Here is a 12,334-nt window from a genome sequence, read left to right as displayed (position 1 = left end):
CATGACCAAGATTTGACATTTCCTTCAACTATAATAGGAAATTGTTGGTATTTAACAAATATTTATAATTTATGGAAGCAATAACATTTTAGGGAATAAAAAAATCTTAGTGTTAATAAATATTTCTAGTGATCCAAGGTTTCTTAACTATTGCACTATGGCATTTTGACCCAGTTTGTTGTTGTTGTTGTTGTTGTTGTTATGGGGGACTATCCTCCTTATTGTAAGATGTTTAGCAGCATCTCTGGCCTCTTCGCACTCAATGCCAATAGCACACCCCTTTCAGTTGTGGCCACAAAGAATGTCTCAGAAAATGACGAAAGTCCAATTACTCCAGTTGAGACCTAGTGACCTAATCCCATTCATTTTACAGATTTGGGAACTGTGCTTAGTGAGATTCAATTACTTAGTTATGGTTGACAAAGTTAGTTTTAGCCTTGGATTTGATTCACATATATTTATAGATAATAATATAATATTATTTATACATTATTATCTAATATATAGATAATAATATATTCTATTATATCTCTATTAGATCTATATATTATTCTATATATATTTATAATATATATAGATCTAATATATGCTTTATGTACTTTATATATATCTTTACATACACATAAAATAGTGTTTTCAATTATTTTTTGAGGTCATTACTTTTATTCCCATTTACAGGTAAAGAACTTGACACTCAGAAAGGTAATGAAATTTGATGTCAACTTGTGGCTCGAACTCAGAACTCTAAATCTCATCTATTTCAGTAATAAATTGTCAGCTTAAGATTCACTAGAAATGATAATTTGAACTGACCATGAACCAGAAACTTCCTTGAGCACAACATTATTTAATACCAGTTCTAGGAATATCAGGGACTCTTGATCTTCCAACCCCAATTTCACTATGAAGGGGAAACAAGAGTTTGAAAGTTAAAGTGAATTCTCATTTCAATTTTTTAAACTCTAAAAATAATATAAAGTACTTTATTCTTTGATTAGGCCACACAGATGAGCTGCTGTGTTATAAGCAAGGTTGTTTCAAAGGAGACTGTCAAAAACCCCATTGAAAGGAAGCTCTCACTCTCTGGGTCTTCTATTAAGGAGGAGCTTGTTCTCCTTGTTTTTAATTCAATGGCTATTTTATGACTTTGACACCCACCAGGTCTATGAATGGGTCCCGCAGGGAGGGCTTCAAATCAAAATAGTATGTGAGCTGGGGATTTAGAGTTTATGGTACTTATTCATTTCCTCCTGAAAGAAACCAATGTGTTTAAGGAGCAGAGGGAAGCATCTCTGAATCTCTGTTTACAGTGCTGAGTCCTGCTGGAGGCATTTCTAAGTAATATAGAGGGCTAGCATGAGGAGGGAAAGGAGAGAATGGGTAGGAGAATAGCATTAAGGTAGTCAGAGAGAAGGTTTGGCGGAAACTTTTGGGACCCCACCTCAAATTTACTTCTACATTGAGAAGGCTGCTTACTGCAAACACTTGCAACTCTGACCAAAGGCCTCTTTCCACTGCTACAAAATAATTGACCCATGCACAAAACAAGCCAGAACTGCCAGAACTAGTGCTTGTATCCAATGATGAGAGGATAATTACTTGATAAATGCCCGGTTTGCTCAGCCCCTGGTAGAATCCATGCAGGCTTCCAGAATGTATATTCCATTCAGTCTTCCAGAATGTCCTAATAGAATTGAGATCCAGCTGCCCACACTGATAAATGGCCACACAATTTACCTTTTGGTAGCTTCTTTCCCTTCCCTACCTATTCCCCTATTCCCTTAAATGTGTTTCCTGGTATCACACACCCAGTAAACTACATGTATTCTCATCCTTGCTTCAGGCTCTTTTTCTGGTGGAATCCAAATTAAGATAGAAAGTTATTCTTCTCATCTCTGCAAAGCTAAAAGCCATAATTTAAGGCTCAACTTACATGAGTTTTCAAAGCAAGCCTAGGGATTTTACCCTTTGTGCCTTTGCAATCTCTATTTCTTTTACGTTGATCTTCCTTCCCCATTTTTATCCAAATAGAGGCATCATCCTTTAGAATCTAACCCAATTATTCTCAACTCTGTAAAACTTTCTCTGCCCCTTTCCAGGCTGTATTACTGCTTCCTTCTTTTCCTTTAGTTGCTAAGCCCAGTTGGGTCAAAAGCGAGAATGCATGCACATGTGCATACGAACAGACCAAAGTGGTGAGCAGATCATGAAAAGAGATTAATGGCATAATTCCAAAAGGTTTTTCTTCTATTGACTGTCGCTCCGGGAAAACACTTATTCTTCCTACATACAAAAACAGAGGAAAATGAATAACCTACTTTTAGTCTATATCCCTCTCTTTCTCCTCTATTTTGTATTTCCTGAATATTTTCTTAACCAAATCATTACTCCTGGCACTATTCACATTTTTAATACTGTTTGGACTAATCTTCAAGGGTGATTTAAAAAATCCTTCCTGATGGACAACACATCGCAAAGATAAAATCAAATGTATATGTACAAGTGCAAATAGAAAATGAAGAAAAATAAGGTCAATGAGTGATGCTGAGGATCAACACAAGTATTTGTAGTTTTTTTGTGGTAGTCTATGTTTAGGATGCGCTGAAAGAAGTAGAAAGATTCAGGACTTGGGCTTTGTTTTTACTTTCTTATTGTAAGACTTTATAAGTTAGTTGAAAAAATAAGTATATATCTTCCTAAAACTTTATCTGGGGGCAAACTATCATACTAGTGTCATTAAAGAGACAATAAGCATTATTTGTATAAATAGATTTGTATTTAGTAGTACCAGTAGCAGTAAAACTTACTCCTGTGAACACAGTTGTCTTCTTAGGAATTTTAATACTATACATAGCAGATCCTGTTGCTGTGAATATCTTGATGTGTTTAACTAATTTGGTGAATTAGACGTAAGAAAAAGATAAGTTGTTCTACAAAATAGAAAAAGTTGTCTTTGAAGTCAATAGGGCAGTATAGGAGGGGGTTGAGGAGCAAAAAGAGGAAAGAAAATACGGAGTAATCATGGAAGGTTGTGAGTTGACCCTGCCTGAACAGGGGATGGCTCAGAGAGGAGTCCCAGTGGCTAAAAATGGCTCAAAAGAACAGAAATATCTGGTCTAAAATTTTCTATTATTTGATATAATCCACTCCTTATAATTTCCAGTAGATTCTGCACATTTTCTTCTTTAGAAATTTGTGAAAGTCCAATTGTAATTTTTGGAAGGATTTGGGTGAATGAGGACAGCAAACAAAGAAGCCAAATCCCTGAAGAAAAGACTATTGTCTTCTTTCAGACATGTTCATGAAAGTTTTAGGAAAATCTCATCTAGCTCCTAAGTTGCATGAAGTTGTCAGTTGATACCAAGGCTCTAACCTATTTATATACAAAAGTTTAATTTACACTAAGTATATATGAATAATAATTTATGTAGTATTTGTATATTTATATACTCTATTACATACTTTTTTTACACTGTATTAAAATTCATGATTTATGTGTCTGTTTTCTCCACTAGAAAATGTTTTTCTTGATGGAAGAAACTATTATTAATATCTGTATTCCCAAGGCCTAGAAATGATTATGGAAGGTGGAAAGCATGCAATAAAATATTATTGAGGGAATAATTATTTCATTTTTGAGTAAGTATCATATGACAGGCACTTTATTAGTCAACTAACAACTATGAATAAGAGCTAACAAATATTAATATATACTAAGTGCTTACCATGTTTCAGGAGCTATCCTAAACACATTATAAATATGATCACTTTTAATCCTTACCTTAATCATCTATGCTAAATTAGAGATAAGGAAATAAACAGATAATAAGGTTAACTTTCTCAGGGTAAATCTTATACGTAAACAAGTAAGTACATATGTCACATAATGATAAGTTGTTATGGAAAAAAATCAGTGAAAAGGGGTGAGAGGTGTCAAGGATTAAAAAAGCCATTTTAAATCAGGTTGATCAGAGAGTGTTTTGTTCATAAATGACATTTGATCATTTATATACAATAAATGTGGAAGGAGTTTGGGAGAAGTATTGAGTATCAAGATCTTGAGACATATTTGCAAACCAATAAGGAGACCAGAATAAAGTGAGAAGTAGGGTGGAGAGGGATGAAAAGGGGATATAGGAGATGAGAGTTGAGATGTAAGAGAGTTAAGCTATGTGGGATCTTGATTGTTATTATAAAAACTTTGCCCTATCTGGAATAATAGGTCATTGAATGGAGTTAATCTAAGAAGTGACATGATCTGTCTTGCTTTCAAGAAATTGACTCTGGTACTATGCTGGAGATGTTAGAGCCATTCAGGTGAAATAGTTGAGTGGCTTGAGCTATGGTGGTAGAAGTAGAGGTGACAAGAGCTGGCTGAATTTTGGTTGTATGTTGAAGGTAGAGCTATGTATTAGGCCATTCTTGCATTGCTACAAAGAAATACCTGAGACTGGATAATTTACCAGAAAGGAGGTTTAATTGGCTCACAGTTCTGCAGACTGTACAGGAAGCATAATGCTGGCATCTGCTAAGCTTCTAGGGTGGCCTGAGGAAGCTTACAATCCTGGCAGAATATGAAGGGAGAGCAGGCACATCACATAGTGAAAGCAGGGGCAAATGTGTGAGAGAAAGAGAGGGAGAGAGAGAGAAAAAGAGGGTGGGAAGGCCGTGCCATACATTTTTAAATGACCAGATCTCTGAAGAACTCACCATTATGAAGACATCACCAAGCCATGAGGGATTCACCATGACCCAAACACCTCCCACCAGGCCCCACCTCCAGCATGGGGATTAAAATTCAACATGAGATTTAGGCAGGGACAAATATACAAACTATATCAAGTTGTCGGGATAAACTAATAGGTTAGATGTGAATTTCACACACACACATACACACACACACATGCACACACAAAATCAAGCATTGGCCTGAGCAACTAGGGGCATTGGGTTTTCAAATACAGAGTTGGAGACAGCTATGTTGGATACTGGGGGATGAGGAAACCTTTTGTGGACATGCCAATTTTAAGATTTCGATTATGTTATGTTGGATAGGCAGTTTGATATATGAGTCTTGAGCTCAGCAAATAAGTTGAGACTTCCGATATAAATTTGGAGTCCTCAACATAGAAATAACAGTAATAACCATGCTATTAGAGTGTGGTAACCAAGGAAGTGTGTGCAGATAGAAAAGGGATTCAAGGATGGAGCACTAGAAAAATCCAAGGACTAAATACATGGAGGAAACAGCAAAAACAAATAAACAAAAAGTGAAGCGAGACATGCAGACAACAATGTGGGAGAAAACCAATAAGAAAGCATCTCTGTATCCAAGCAAAGAAAGCACTTAAAGAAAGTTATTTTCTCACTGCAAGATTTCAGGCCATACGTGGATAGTCACCTCTGTAGCTTCCACAATACTCTGTACAGTGTCTGGCACACAATAGCTACTCAAAATGATTGCCGATTTGACTTATTGTATACAACATTTTCTAATGAACTCTAAGTAGAATATTTACTGAATTCCTTAGGTAGCTTTTCCTCATATATGAGAGTTTGAAGTTTGTGCTTTCTGAAATCATAGCCATAATTCTCCTAAATTTCCCTAAAATTCACTATTATTGGCAGGTGAAATTAAGGCATTACTATACTATGTCATTGCCCTGGCTAGACCAAGTACTGACAAAATCTTCTAAACATAGCTCTCAGATGTAAGACTGACATTTATACATAATTCTTATAACCTGGAATTATAAATAAGCAAAAACTGAAGTAGTATTTTGCAGGATCAGGCAAGAGGATGGAAAAGCTTTTCCATGGTGGCTTATGTAAGACTAAAAGGTAGAGTGGATGGATGGGTGGAAGTGGTATTCACCCACCAATCTGGATTATGACTCACACAAACCTGAGGTTACCAGGCTGACAGACTACATATAATGCATCCTCTGTTATAAGTGGCCAGATGTAAGTCCTAAGTTTAAATTCACAGAGAGTTATTTGAGTGGGCCAACAAATGGCCCAGTACAACGTTGAACGTGGCCTCTATATTTGCTTCTGTTATGATTGCACACACAAGTAGAATATCTTTCAAATTGCACAGGGAAAGTGAGTTTGACAAGATGGAGAAGAAAAGGATCAAGTAGTTATTCTTTGGAGGGAAAATGAATCATGCTGTCAGCAGGTGGAAGAGGATGCCTTGGAGAAGCAGGGAGCAAAATCCACATATGCTTGGATTCATGTGGGGCAAGACGTGGAGGAGCTTTCCCTTCTGTGTTCCCAGGGACATAGTGAACATGAGCTGTTCCACTTGGGCTGCTGATATGTCCTCTCCATTCACCAGAGTGAACTGTGAGAATTCTGAAACAAAGTCACCAGCAGGCCAACCAGCACTCACTTATGGCAGTGGGTGCGCTGCATTCTAATGGCGGCTTCAACTTAGTTCCTCTCAGGGCCACCAAAGAGTGAGCCTGGGCAGAACAGAGTGAAGAGAAGAAAGTGACTAGCTTTCTTTTCCAGTAGCATTGAATTGTCCCTCCTACTGAAGAAACAGGTGTTCCCATACTGAAAAAATCCAATATATAAGTATCTAAGCATTCAGAAAACTTGAGAATGATTTGTCTTATAAAATGATTCATAGCAGGTTATCATTAAGTAATTGGGAGAAAATAGCCAAATAAATTTATTGGCACTCGTAAGTAAGACAAGGGGCATTTCCTAAACCTTTCCTAAATACAAAAAAAGTCAACTCAATATTTAACTTAGTAGTAATAAACTAGACTTTCTAGAATGGGGCCTTTCTTAGCATGGATTTTTCTGGAGAATCAAAAACAAATTGTTCGTGAAGGAGAAAACCTGGAAAAAGAAACAGCAGAGCCCAGTTTTAGTGATTCTAATTTTAAACACTCATTCATAATATTATTACTAAGATTTCTTTCTCTTCCTGTTCTCATGATTAATTTATCCTTTAGAGAAATTGCCAATCTAAGGATTTAAAATCCTATTTGTCCATTTCCAAAAGAGTATTTCTGAGTTGTTTCTCTGCTATGATATATACATAATGGACATTGGCCACATGTGATTGTCTTTCTAAGTCTAACATGCTAATGCAAATAGGGAGATTTCTGACTCCCTACCCTGTTAGGAAAATAACCTTGAATCAAGTTTCATTTAACCTTACCATCCCATTGATCCTAATGGGAAACTGCATTTGGAGCAAACTGCCCTTATTTTGGGGCACAGTAGCATTGTGAGCAAAAATGTGGATCCACATTCACTCCCTCTGAAATTCTTCACCTGAGTATGGGGTATTCACTCCCTCATCATTAATTACAGTTGCTCAAATGTTGCTGTAACAGTGAGGCTCTTTCTAATCACACTACTTAAAACAGCAACTTTCCCTAGTGTACGCCATCTTTCAGACTCGTTTCACCTTTCAGTATACTATGCATTTACTTTATTATTATGTTTATCTTTTTCTTCATTCCCACTAAAATGTAAGTTCCATAAGGGCAGAGACTCTAGTCTGTTTTTAACATTGCATTTGCCTGGTTCCAGAAGAGTATGTAGCACAGAACAGGCACCCAACAGATGTGGAAAGTAAATGAATGAAAAATGCCATTATAATTCTATTATTTCCTGTTTTATACTTGGAAAAGGTATAAATAGTGGGGGTTGGCAAGTGAAAATAATTTGTCAGAGGTCCCATGGCTAGTAAAAGGTAGAGGAGTATTGAAACCCTAGTCCATCTGACCCCAAGCACAGGCCTTACTCATTTACACTCTTGTTTTACAAGCACTTTTCTGACTATAATCCTACTGCTTGCTGGATGGTCGTCTTGTTTGTTTGTTTTTAAAGATCCATTATCTTTGGACTTTGGTTCCATAGCTCTTTCATATCAGTGACCTAATTGACAAAGCCATCTGTGTGCTAGGTTCATATATTATTAAAAAAAACTGTTGGTTTTTGTTGGTTTGTTTTAATGTGAAGTTCACAAAGTACAAAACAAGCTAGCCAAGTATATTTTGCATTATTTTGGAAACCTTACATAATCCATTGGGAAAGCAAATACAAATGTTCTGGTTATTTTACATGGGGTTTCAATAACTATTTGATGACTAAAGTGTCCATAGGGCATTTTCAAAAATAAGCAATGGGAAGTTGAACTGAGTTTAGAGAGAAACAGTTGAGGCTCCTCCCTGAGAGCCCTCAATCACAACAAGCTGTGTAATAAATCTTATATACATAATTTTTTAAATAGTAATTCATTTTATAAATCTTATACAAATCAATATAATTTTAAAATAAAAATTCTCAAGGTTTTAAGTTTATGGAACAAGCCACAATTCCATCTATTCCTGTCGGGGGGATTATTATGCTGGGAGAACAATTATTGAACTAGCCCCACTCTGGACTGACAAAATGCCAACTGCTTAGGGGTAAAGAGTTTCTCTACCATTACTGCTTCTCTTTCTGCAGTCAGTGATCCCACCTCCCACATGTATGTGAAACTATAAGATCCATCTTCTATCCAGGGCAACAACAACAACAACAAAAAAAAACAGTGAAGACCAAGGAATTTTGACATAGACATCTTTTTGTTTGTTTCATTTCGAAGGATGAAAGTTGACATACACATCTTTTTGTATGTTTCATTTCAAAGGATGATGTACACTTTCAGACTGATATTCTTGCTCCTGGTAATGTAGCTCTAAATTAGTAGTAGCTTGTAGTACCTGAAAGTCTGTTTATTAGGTTGAAAATTACAATTAAAAATTTCTAAATTGAAATTAGAGCATATAAACATACAAATGGTAATATATGACAACTTATCAAGTGCAAAGTCTTTGGTGGATGTGCAGTGTGTATGTATGTGTTTAAAATTTTGAAAACATTGGAATATTAATTTATAGCTAGCTTAATAACTTGCTGTTGCCATGATGTAGCTTGTAGAGTGGAAGAAGAGGTTGAAGTGTAAAACAGATGTGTGTTTGAATCCCAGCTCTTTCATTCCTGAACTTTAAGTGGAGATCAGTAATAGTTACTTTAGATGATTATTGTAACTGTTAGTGAATAATTATAGATAAAGACTTCTTTCCTAAAGTGTAAAAGATAAAGCTGTGAAGTATATTTAAAAACACAAGAGTTGAAATGCAGTTTTAAGATGTAGAATGATATGAAATTTTTTTTTCCTGAAAAGGAAAAATATTTAAATATGCTGTTCCTGCAAATCCTATTAGACAAAAGGCTCTATTATTGATGAGGAAATATACCATGTATGTGGTTTATATATATATATATACAGCCTATATTGAAAATCTGTGGTATTGCTAAATAATCATATCATGGATAAATTTCCTAGTATATTTTGATTATTATATCATGCACTCTTCATAAAATATTTTATATTTTTGCCATTTTGTATTTATGTTTGTTAGTACTGACATTTATGGAAAATGCATTACTTATAAGTGAAATGGTCACAGTCTGCAAGATTGAAAAGAGGAAAAGAGAAGCCATTGGCCTATTCAAGATACAAATGATGATAATTTCAACCTTTGGTAATAAAGAGTAGCAATAACTAAGTGTTGCTATAGTCTGGGTATTTTTAATCTAAAAGTTAGTGTCAACTAAGAAAACATGCTCTCCAGACTTGTAATAAAAGTTAAAATTTCTAATATTTTTGTCCATATTAGATCCAGAAATGTATCAGTAAATTAGGCCAAATAGAAGTCAATCAAGGTATATGTATGTATTGATTTGTTGATGAACTCAGATACCTAAATTTACTACTTATAACTATAATTTCATTTCAGTTCAATAACCATTTACTACACAAGGCCTGGGCCATGTGATTCTGATAGACTTCTAAAATTAGTAGTACCCTAGATGAGTTTATAGAATTGTAGCAGAGATGCTCCAACAAAAAATAATTCCAAATAACCTAAGCAATTGATGGTTATTTCTATAGAATAGAAATAAAAGAAGGTTAACTGAAACATGGTACAGAGAACATGGTGCATGACTTACCCTCAAAAAATTAGGGAGAATATTCTGGAGTAGTTAGATACATCCTTTTTTTTTTTTTTTTTTTTTTTGAGATGGAGTCTCACTCTGTCGCCTAGGCTGGAGTGCAGTGGCACAATCCCAGCTCACTACAACCTCTGCCTCCCAGGTTCAAGTGATTCTCCTGCCTCAGCCTCCTGAGTAGCTGGGATTACAGGTGCCTGCCACCACACCTGGCTAATTTTTGTATTTTTAGTAGAGACGGGGTTTCACCATGTGGGTCAGGCTGGTCTTGAACGTCTGACCTTGTGATCCACCCACCTTGGCCTCCCAAAGCGCTGGGATTATAGGCATGAGCCAACACGCCCAGCATTGTAGTAGTTAGATATATCTTAAAGCTTATTTTATGTCATATATACAGTCATGCATCACATAATGGCATTTCAGTCAATCCCAAACTACATATATGATGGTGGTCCTGTAAGATCATAATATCATATTTTTACTGCACTCTTCTATGATTAGATAAAATTAGGTATTATTAGTACACCAATACATATCATTGTGTTATAATTGCCTACAGAATTCAGTCCAGTCACATGCTCTACAAGTTTCTTGCCCAGGAACAATAGGCTATATCATATAGCCTACATATGTAGTAAGTTATACATACATATACCTATGCATACATATGTATGCACACACATACACACACACACACACACATATATAATGCTTATAATTTCCTCCTCTGTGGAAAGGCAAAGGGCAGATTAACATTATTCCCCAGGTATTAAAAATGATGGTAACATCCATATCTCCTTCAACTGCTCTCCATTAAACTGCTACTGAGTATTCAGTAAGCAGACTAAAAAAGGGCAGGATTACTATGAAGTTGCAGTAGCCTTCAGAAGACTAAAAGTGAAGCTAATGTCTGTCACATACACAATGCTTAGTTGACATCTTGGTCACAGTCTTGTGAGAGCCTGAGAAGAGAACCCATCTAAGCTGTGCCCAGACACTTGACCCAAGGCAACTATGAGACAATAAATGTGTGCTGTTTTAAGCCAGACCAAATATGTGGTGATTTGTTACTAATAGAAAACTAATATATACACATACCCAGTAATTGAACAATTCCATTCTAGGATATATGTCCAACATAATTACATATAAGGTTCAATCACATGCAAAAATAATCTGAGGGTGTAAGTCAGAATGGTGGTTACCCTTGGTGACCAAGGGTAATGACCAGTAGGAGGCCAAAGAAGGCTTATGATAATATCCTATTTCTTGATCTGGATTCTGGAAACATAGACGATGCTTTATTGTCTGAAAATTGATGAAGCTGTTCACTTGTAATTTGTGTATTTTCTGTACATACATTATACTTCAAGAAAATTTACATTTAAAGTTTATAGCTCAGCAGTTCCAAGATGGCCGAATAGGAACAGCTCCAGTCTACAGCTCCCAGCGTGAGTGATGCAGAAGACGGGTGATTTCTGCATTTCCAACCAAGGCACCGGGTTTATCTCACTGGGGCTTGTCAGACAGTGGGTGCAATCCATGAAGTGTGAGCCAAAGCAGGGCGGGGCATCACCTCACCCAGGAAGTGCAAGAGGTCGGGGAATTCCCTTTCCTAGCTGAGGGAAGCCATGACAGATGGTACCTGGAAAATCGGGACACTCCCATCCTGATACTGCACTTTTCCAACGGTCTTAGCAAATGGCACACCAGGAGATTATATCCCACGCTTGGCTCGGAGGGTCCCACACCCACGGAGCCTCGCTCACTGCTAGCACAGCAGTCTGAGACTGAACTGCAAGGCGGCAGTGAGGCTGGGGGAGGGGCGTCCACCATTGATGACATTTGAGTAGGTAAACAAAACACTCCAGCCTGGGTGACGGACTGAGACTCTGTCTCAAAAAAAAAAAAGAAGACATTTATGCAGCCAACAGACACATGAAAAAATGCTCATCGTCACTGGCCATCAGTACTGGAGAGGATGTGGAGAAATAGGAACACTTTTACACTGTTGGTGGGACTGTAAACTAGTTCAACCATTGTGGAAGACAGTGTGGCGATTCCTCAAGGATCTAGAACTAGAAATACCATTTGACCCAGCCATCCCATTACTGGGTATATACCCAAAGGAGTATAAATCATGCTGCTATTAAGACACATGTACATGTATGTTTATTGCGGCACCATTCACAATTGCAAAGACTTGGAACCAACCCAAATGTCCATCAATGATAGACTGGATTAAGAAAATGTGGCACATATACACCATGGAATACTGTGCAGCCATAAAAAAGGATGAGTTCATGCC

General features: G+C 36.6%; 1 long non-coding RNA gene across 4 annotated transcripts in view; it reads right to left on the bottom strand.

Annotated features, from left to right (window-relative positions):
- The window catches only part of LOC134810913 (uncharacterized), a 304,196-nt gene that overhangs the window by 27,494 nt on the left and 264,368 nt on the right, over positions 1 to 12,334 (bottom strand). The gene's annotated exons all lie outside the window — the stretch shown is intronic.

This window comes from Pan troglodytes, chromosome 7 (genome assembly GCF_028858775.2).
Source record: "Pan troglodytes isolate AG18354 chromosome 7, NHGRI_mPanTro3-v2.0_pri, whole genome shotgun sequence".
NCBI classification, from domain to species: Eukaryota; Metazoa; Chordata; class Mammalia; order Primates; family Hominidae; genus Pan; species Pan troglodytes.
This window is presented reverse-complemented; position numbering and strand designations above follow the sequence as displayed.